The following is a 9,461-nucleotide window of genomic DNA, read 5'->3' as shown; positions in this document are numbered from 1 at the left end:
ACAGCCTATGTTGACTTTATTTAAGGTCTCACACCCTGACACACTGACACGTTTTTTCCACAAAGTGTTGCAATATGGTGAAGTCCTCTAATTACTGATGGACTCCCAAGGTGCCTCTTCCAACCATCACAAGCTCTTAACACAACCCGATTCTCAGGAAGGACACCAGAGCCAAACCACTGACAATGTAACTTCTGCACAAACAAAATGATCCAGCAATTCCTGTACCAATAGGCCCTCATGAGCCGTGTTAGCTGACATAATGGAGTAAATACACAACACAATCAGACCCTGACTTTAACCATGTAGTATTCTGTTAACTTTAATGCATTTACTCCTAACTTTACTCTGATTTACAAGAAGATACTTAACACAATACTGTGGCAGCAAGAAACCAGCTCCTTAACCCTTTGCACTTATTCCTCATCCCAGTCCTTCTGGAAAAGTGCAGCATCAGTGACAAGATCCTATTTGTTAGGAATTGTTAATGCTTTCTGCCAAAATCCACACACATATTTTACTAGACAGCAAACTTAATAGAAAAACATCACTTTATTTATGCCAGAATCATGCTGCCCGCATTAAACATTTTGACATGGTGGTTCATTGACGTTTAAATATTTAAGAAAGAGGGGTGAGATTTTTTTGGTGTTATTACACTCATAATTTCCAGGAAGCACTAGGTACCTTCTTGGCCCTTATGTTAGACATAAAAACTCTATCCTACATTGTCTTTCCATTAGTTCCCTGAAAAACTAAGCTTGATATTAGAAAACCAGTATGTATTTATAACTGGTTTTTGTAATTCTATAAGGTAAGAGACCAAAATTTTTTGCAATTATTTCTAAACAAGTTTATCTAAACAAATCTATTAACAAAACAGGGCAGTCCATTTCTTCATATCAAATCAAACCATCCATCTCCATGCAAATACAGAAAAAAGTCAGAAGGTTCCCCATGGATGACTCCTTCCTTATAAAGAGTCTATCATCTGAAAGACAAAACCTACAGGAATCTCCTAGAGAGTGAATATCCTCTAACTATTCAAATAAAAATGAGAATCCTACTTTTTGCAACAAAGAAAAAATTATTACTTTTACCTCATTATTACTAAGACATTAGTATGGCTTTTTCAAAACATTCCAGTGGCCTTCCAAACTGCAAAACCTGCCAAATTCTTTGACTCAGTTGCCATAAAACATTTCTGAATTGCTGGAACCAGATCCAAGTTTTGTTTTATAAAAGTATAAAAAGGATATGAGTAAAACTGTGAGTTGATTCATTGTGAATGTAACATATGTTAAAGGGTTTCCGGGTCCTGTTACTCATTATGAGAAAACAGCAATCCAGATATACAGATACGTTATGGTGGCTCCACAGATTTAGTCTCATCCTATTGTTTTTGGTGGTTTTCCCTTTCATCTAATCATCTGCATCTGGATTTTCCCTAAGTAAACCCATGTATTCCAAAACCAAGTAAATGAAAGCAGTTCCATCAATAAAAGTGTGTACTTTCTCTAGTAATATTAACCACACGCTTTTCTCTTTGTCAATGGAGCAAATTGGACCACAGAGAAAACAAACCTTTGGAATTCTCAACAATCCAGCTGTATTACTATGAAATTTAGAGTATTTTTATCATTTGAGAAGACAATAATGTAACTTACAACTGAATTTATACCCAGGTTGTATGAAGAGCTAGAAAAGATTCTCAAAGGGTTTTTTAACCTTATTCAGAATATTTCAGTTTCCTGCGACTTTTACAGCTTAGCAAATATTTACAGGCTGTTCAGTAGTCAGTACTTTCCATATAATCAACCAAGCAACCACCATGATACTCAAATATTTGATAAAACATTATCTTTTGCTTCAGGAACATCTGCAGCATTGCTCAGTGGACTAACACAGTTCAGGTGTGGGATTTCTATCACATACACATACGATAAGTCCTTTCCAGATGGGCTTTGCAAGAGCTTCTGGGAGCACATCTCCATAGGTTCACTGTCTGCCTTCAGGCACACTTAGGTAATTCTGGGAATGCACAGGTAGAGTAACAACTCCTCTGCAGCTCAGCCCCATCCACGCAAGAACAGCAGCCCCCATCAATGAGCCCTCCCAGCTCTTCCCTTATCTGCTCATGTTGAGCTCCTGGCCTACCCTGAAAGCAGCTCCAAGCTCTGTTCAGAGGGTTTTGGGAAGTGTGTTTGGGGAGTGAATTAGACAATACTTGGGCAAGTGTAGGAGTGAAGCCTGCAAAAGGATCAGCAGCTAATTCATGTTCACCTGCCCTTCCTCAGCAGTCCCAGAGCTGCAGCTTAATGGAAGGTAACACAAGGCTTCATATTTGTTTGGCACAGTTTCTTGGTGGTTTGTTTTTTTTTTTTTTTTTTTTTTTTTTTGTTTTGGTTTGGTTTTTTTAAACCAAAGGATAGAATTACAGACAAGTATGAAACAAGGTGAATTCTTATTACAGCTTGTGATGTTCATGCAGAGTGCAACTGCATTTTCTGAATCTCAGGAAGAGCCTTTCAGAGAGTTCAAGTCTGGGTAGTGATGGGGGACTGAAAGCTGTTTTGACTTCATTTGTACAGAACAACATTTCCACGCTTTTACTGGCAGTTTTCAAAAAAGCACGGGGCAGTTGTTTGTTGTTTGGGTTTGTTTTTTGTTTTTTTTTTTCTGGTTAGTATTTTTAACTTTCAAACAAAGCTGAAAGTGATCCATTGCTTTGGAGCACTGTGTGGGAGGGAGGAATTGCTCAAAAATATCCCAAGATTCTCTTCAAAATAAACCCTGCAATCTCTTCTGCCCCACCACTTGTGGGTTTGTTTTTGCCAGCACACTGATTTTTTTTTAATGATTTTTTAGTTTCTTTTTTTCCTATTTGACTAATGGAGAACAAATATTTACTCTCACACAGAAACATAAAGCCAATGCATTCTTTGAATTGTTTTGCTGACTCCACTCCTTCCTCAGCATAGTTTGGTTTTTAATGCTCACCACCCATATCAAGCTGCTTTTAGGCAGCAGCACAAGAAAATTCAGGATTTCACTTAATACTCAGTATTTCTCTCCTTAAGGAATGGTGGTGTCATAGTTCAGCTTTTGCTTTGTATTTGCCACTGTCATGTGTCTCTGTGTGTTTTTTAGAACACAATTTAGGCAGAATATATTTCTGTGGGGCTCAGAGCAGCAAAAATGTGCTTTTAGTGAATAGAAAAGGATGACAACAGGGAAAAATGAATGGAAGAACCAAAAAGGTTCTAGGAAGCGGGGTGTGATTGTCACTCCAAATTCTCATTTTCAGTCTAAAGTGTTTATAAAAAGTGGAATCTTAGCAATTATATCTGGGTGTTTTTGTTTTTGTAGCTAAGTGATTATATTTGACACAGCTTGAAGGCAGTTATGTTTATACAAGTGCGTGGGTTTAAGATGGAGAACCGAAGTTTGCCAAAAGCAATTGAACCGTAAAAGTCACTGGAAGTTTTAATATTACACCAGAAGAGGAGAAACACAGATACTGGTGCTGTGCTCTAACCAGATAGCTGAAAAAGAAAGCTGGGATTTTGCTGGTCATATTTTCTCAGAAATGGCATTTCCACAATACTTCAAAGAAAACCCTTTTTGTACCACTTCTAAAGCAGCAGCCATCAGAGGAAGCAGGATGAGACAGCAGAGCAGGCGGGAGGAAGGACAGACCGCAATGCCAGAAGATGTCTGCTCTGTCAGAGCCTCTCCAACATTCTCTCCTTTAAACACTCAGTTGGACATTTTCCTCCTGGAGACTTTAATGAGACAGAGTTGTACACCACCCTGCCTTTTGCAAGGTGGGCTGGCTCTCTGGAGAGTGGAGCTGACTCAGGACAGGGATGTGCTCTCATCAGGGAGTAAGAGGTGCCAGCAACTAAAAACTGAAAGGAAACAGAAAGCACGTCCCAGCCTGATGGCAGATGGTTTTCAAATTCTGGCCATTTGAGAGGCAAAGGGGAGGGAGAGAAAGGGAAGGTATTGCTGTTGAGAAGAGGTGACAAAGCAGCCAATCCTGCAGCTGCTTCCAAGGGTGAATAGGTAAAGGACATGTCAATTTTGCTATGACTGTAGAATTGAATTTCATCACAATAAAAGAAGAAAAAAAGAAAAACAACAGAATAATTCCAAATATGAAGTTCTATGGAAGAGCAGCGTTGGGTGAACATGAAATTGTGATTTGAGAAGAGCTATGAATATGATAAGTGAAGCAATCGTATTTTAGCATTTAAAGCTTCCAAGGGGTCAAAACTATTTTTCATTAGTTTTTTACTGTATGACCATCACACTGTATTTAAGATGGGGAAACAAGCTGTCAGGTCACTGAAGAGAACAGCCAGGAAATCCAAGCTACCCTCATGAAAAATATCCTTTACTATTGTTCAAGTTTACTTTGTTTAGACATCATTAAGCATTAGCATGAGGAAAGATCAATCTTTTGCATGGGAAAGGGTTAAAAAAAACCAGGAGAATGCACACAACATAAATAGTTTGTGTTAATTCAAAGAATTAACACAAAGCAACATGGAGGAAGTGATGCTGTTTATCATTCTCATCCTAGGTGAGACCAGCTATCTCATTCCTCAGGGAAATCAGTCCAACCTTTTACCTGGCAATCAAACCCAACTTTCAGACTGTTAACCTAAGAAAGTTTCTAATATACATTATCAATCTTCCTTTTTGAGTCTTAAGCCCATTTGCTCTGGTTCTACCCACAGAATATATGGGGAACACCCTGTTTTTATTAACACACCTGAAGACTATTATGATGCCTCCCCTCATTTTCCTCTCTGCTAAACAACTGAAATCCCTTCCCCAACCTCTCACAGGTTGCATCCTCAGAACTTTTGAATATTCCTTTTGCTTTTGTACTGAAATCTCTTTTATGGTCCAAATTATCCCTCAAGCACAGTGCCCCACATGAGACACTGCTCTAGATGAGGCCCTCTCAAGGTTATTTGGGTCCTGAGGATTATTTGACATCTCTTGCAGACAACACTCCCAGTAAAGTGTCTGCCTGCTACCCTGGCAAAGGCTTGCCATCAGTCCTTCAGCCTTGGCCAAGATGTGGCCACCACTTCTCACACCTTGGAGTGCATACAGTTCATTAATTATTGTACACAGTAATTTGATTATTGCTGTAGGTAATGCAACAACATGAAAGGTTAACACCTTTACCTTTGATTACTTCAATGACTTAAACAAGGGTAAGGGAGGCCAGGGATGACATTTTATAATGTTACTGGCCTTCAGCCTCTGCATAAGCAAAAAAACACCATTAAAAAACTCTTCAGGGTTTCATCACCAAATTTATCATATCAAAGATGAAAAACAAGTGGGGAACATTCGCCCTAATTGCCTAGAATAATAAGCCTTTCTGTCATCTGGGCATGAGACAAGATGACAAAAAAGCTGCAAACATCCCAGCTGGTGGCAGTCTGAAGGAACATCTTTGCTGCAGGTTGAGAGACCCCTTCCCACAAGCCAAAATACTGCAGAAGGCTTGCCAACTCTCCTTCATGTTCTAGAAGTCAGTTTTATGAAAAGCAGAATGAAGGAAAGGGAAGGATTTGCAAGCAGATGATACAAATGATGTGCTTAGGAGTCCAGAACAACCTTCAGTTGCTCAAGCACTGTTTGAGTAAAGAGGGGAAAAACATGACATAATCCAACACTCCTGATATTACTGCACATCATTTTAATCAGAGAAATAACTCTGTGTCTGCCTGAAGTGTTAGTAGTGACAATATATATATATATATATAGTTCAGCTGACCTTATCCTTTAATGATTAAAAAAAGCTGTGATGAGGAAACACAGCTCTGCCAACATGACAAACTAGGAGATTGTAAAGAAGTGTCCACGACAAAGCCTAATTATGGAGCAGCAATTATGAGTTATTGGCTCCTTTCTGTCAGTCCCGAATTGTTACATAAATTCAGGCAGGAGGAAAAAAGACAGAAGGAAGAGACACTATACAGGCCCCTCACAATCAGCTCACCTCAACAGAATGACACAGATCTCTCAGGGTTTGGACAGACCTTGGCACAGTTGCCAAGGATATCCCTCTCCCTCCTCCCCACGCATGGATGGGAGCTGAACCAATCTCATTTCATCCGCTGAGCCACTGTGCCTGGAAGAGTCATGTTAATGCAAAAAATCCCTGTTTCTTGTTAGTATTTGAATGCCAAGCAGTTCAGCAGCTGAATCCTAAGTAGCTCAGCCATGCATGGGCAGAATTAACTTCAGCTGGCCAAGAAGGGAACACCAGAGCTCTTAACGAAGTGTTTGACAGGCTTAGCAGTAAAGAAGTCTGTGCAGAGCTTGTCCTAATATCCTTCTTTTCTTTCTTCTTACTTTTCACAGAAAATGTGACACAATATACAACTATACAATACTATTTTCAACACAAACAAAATACAATTTTCACAGGAAATTAATGATCCTCATTAAAGATTTAGATGATGAGTTCTATTTAAGTGGAAAAAAATCAAATTCTTAAGCAATCTCTTCGATGCATGTCAAGGAGTAGCAGTTTAATTTAAAGAGTAGCTGTGACATACCACCCAAATAATAAAAAACCTGGAAAAGTCAGAACAAAAGGTAATTCTGACATTGCTAAGAGTTTAAATTCCAAAGGTATTACTCTTACTTCTCTTTTAGACTGGCAGAAGCTAAAATCATATATTCTGTGAGAGGACAAGATGTTCAATTAAATGTAAATAAAAAACTCCTGTTGATGCCCTCTCTACTTCCCCCCTTCCAAGATGCTTGCAGGGTGCTTTCATCTTAACTATTTCCTGATTAGAGAACTTGCTGTCCCTTAGGGCAGGCTGGATGCTGTCCTTGAAATGGGTCACCAACGCTGAGAAAACAGTAACTGGAGAGTCACTTTCTGAGATACTGAGATGACTTTCAGCGCAGTCCGTACAAGTGAAAGAAGCACACTCAAGCGTGCAAGTAGGTATTGCAAATCAGATAGTTATTTCTGGGTTTCTTTTTTCATCCCTGCCTTTCCTGAAAGCTGTGGTTTTACAAAAAGTTAAAGTTAACCCAGGCTGCTGCTGAGAGGGACTGATGTCATCCCTGATCCCTCATTTCCGTGACTTCCTTTGGGCCAAAATTAGCATTTTTGGGCCACGGGTGAGCCAGAGGAGGGCATGGAGCCAGCTCACCATGTGCCAGTGAGAGCTCCTGCTGGTGTCTCTGCAGGGCAAGAGCAAGGAAGGGAGAATGAGCTGGATCATATCTTGTAACAGCAGCCTACATTTAGATTTACAGTCACTGTGAAACAGCAGTTCATGGTGTACACAATGGTAACACTGCACATGGTGTAGTCCTATATATGTGTGTGGATAAAAATGTTTATATATAAAATATATAAATTTATTAAAAATAAAAGTATAAATATATATAAGTATATATAAATTTATATATAAATAAATATAAATATATATTTATATATTTATATAAGTAAATATATATATTTATATATTTCCATATAGCTATACATGTACATAGGAGACTATCCTCATGTTGCTGTGGGTGGAAGCACGACAGCTACCAGAGGACAAGTGGTGGGAGAAAACATCTCTGTCTCCTGGGTCAGGCACTCAGGGTATGGCAGGAAGGCTGCAGCTCCCTCCCAGCCCCTCAGAGAACAGCCCCTATTCCTCAGGGGTTTCCCTTGTTTATCTGAAGGACTCAGCAGCTACGTGGGAGCAGAAACAAGGCTGGTTTTATTATCAGTACACTCAGCTTCTTGGAGCATGTGTGATTTGGACAGAGAAATTTGGGGCTGCATAAGAACACCTGAAGGAAAAACACCTGAAGGAAAAACGGTAATTATTAAAAACATATGCAAAATACTTCTGTGTATTACATGTGAAACTGACTCAGATGCTCTAACCTGCTGGGATTATCAGAGGCAATGTCACCAACAGCCTAAATGTCATAATTATTTTCAAATGAAAGCAAAAGCTGCAAGCAGGCTCACCTTTAGCTTTCTCCTCCCTGGGGCAGTGCATTCCTAGCAGGGGTGTTATCCGGCAGCCCTGTGGAAAGCATGATCTTCTCTGCTAACAATGCAGCACTGTGCTTTTAAGGACTACAAGGCAACCATGCAAAGAGTGGGAAAGTTCATCCTGAATAATTCTGCAAGAATTAAACAGTCCTGTAGTCTTTCATGTGTTACATTAGGGACATTGTTTATTTTGCCTTCTGAAATTTGGTTTAAGGTCAATAAATACAACATCAGTAGAGGCTGTATTTGCTTACATAAATAATGACCCAATGGGCTATCATAACTACCATTTCCTTTTTATATTTTTTTGATTTGTGCTCCTACCTGATAATTAAATAGAAGAGAGTGCAACTGGATAAGCAAAGGTTTTAGCCAAGTAATGCACACAGTCATCCACATCGCACGTTCCAATGGGAATTATTTAATTTTTTGATGTATTTTAACCCTCAGGATATTGTTCTCCAGGTGAAATTGAATACATTACAATTCCTACTACAGTCTCTTTTCCTAGAAAGTAGACTCAAGCATGTTATTCAACCCTTACAGAAGCAGACTACATGCATACACTCATACTGTAAGATGAATTTAATGAAGATATTTATTGGAAAAATAGATGACAAGTATTTTGATTTGTGCTGACAACCAAGAGGAGTGAAAACCAAGAGGAGTGACCAATTTTAAAAATACCTTCTGGCAAGGTTTTGAAATCCACAAGCAGCATGACAAATGAAAGCATTAAACAAAAAACAAAACAAAACCAAATCCCCACCATGACCACAAAAACCCCAAAACAATAAACCCCAACACTCAAACAAACAGAAAGAACCCATACTTTTTAAGGATTGAGTATGGAAAGCCAGTCAGTGTTTCCAGATTATGAGAAAAATGGAAATGCATCTGAAGCAACAGGAAGAAATCTCTCCTGAAGGCTTTTACCATTCCCCTGCAATGGGTTAATGTACTGTATTTCTATATATTGTATATATAATGCATGTATAAATGCATGTACTGTATTTATATATGACCTGCCATCCATAACACAGGTTAAGTTCCTGTACTTTTCCACCCCACAACTCACACTCAGCTAAACCAATTCAGCATTGGAAGCACTACCTAGTTTACTTAGTGCTTCTGTTTCTACATCAAAATCCAACAGCTCAGGAAAAGTTGAAAATCCTCACCAGGGCTCAGGAAAAGTGGGCAAGCTTCCCTAAATTAAGCAGAGAAGCCTCAGGTCCCCTGATGAGACCCAGGGGTGTGTGTCACACAGGAATCTCAGTGCCAGGGATGAGGCAGTACAGGGAGACAGAGATTGGAGTGTCTGTTCACAGCACGGCTTCTCTCAGACATCCTCCACTGACCCAAGAAGAACAACTGGTATACACCTTTATCTAAGTGTGTATATATATAT

The 9,461-nt window shown here is 39.3% G+C and overlaps 1 protein-coding gene across 1 annotated transcript in view; it reads right to left on the bottom strand.

Annotated features, from left to right (window-relative positions):
- AFAP1 (actin filament associated protein 1) overlaps window positions 1–9,461 on the bottom strand; it is a 111,506-nt gene that overhangs the window by 85,891 nt on the left and 16,154 nt on the right. The gene's annotated exons all lie outside the window — the stretch shown is intronic.

This window comes from Geospiza fortis, unplaced genomic scaffold (genome assembly GCF_000277835.1).
Source record: "Geospiza fortis unplaced genomic scaffold, GeoFor_1.0 scaffold147, whole genome shotgun sequence".
NCBI lineage: Eukaryota > Metazoa > Chordata > Aves > Passeriformes > Thraupidae > Geospiza > Geospiza fortis.
The sequence above is the reverse complement of the archived record's forward strand: the minus strand, read 5'-3'. Positions and strand labels throughout refer to the sequence as shown.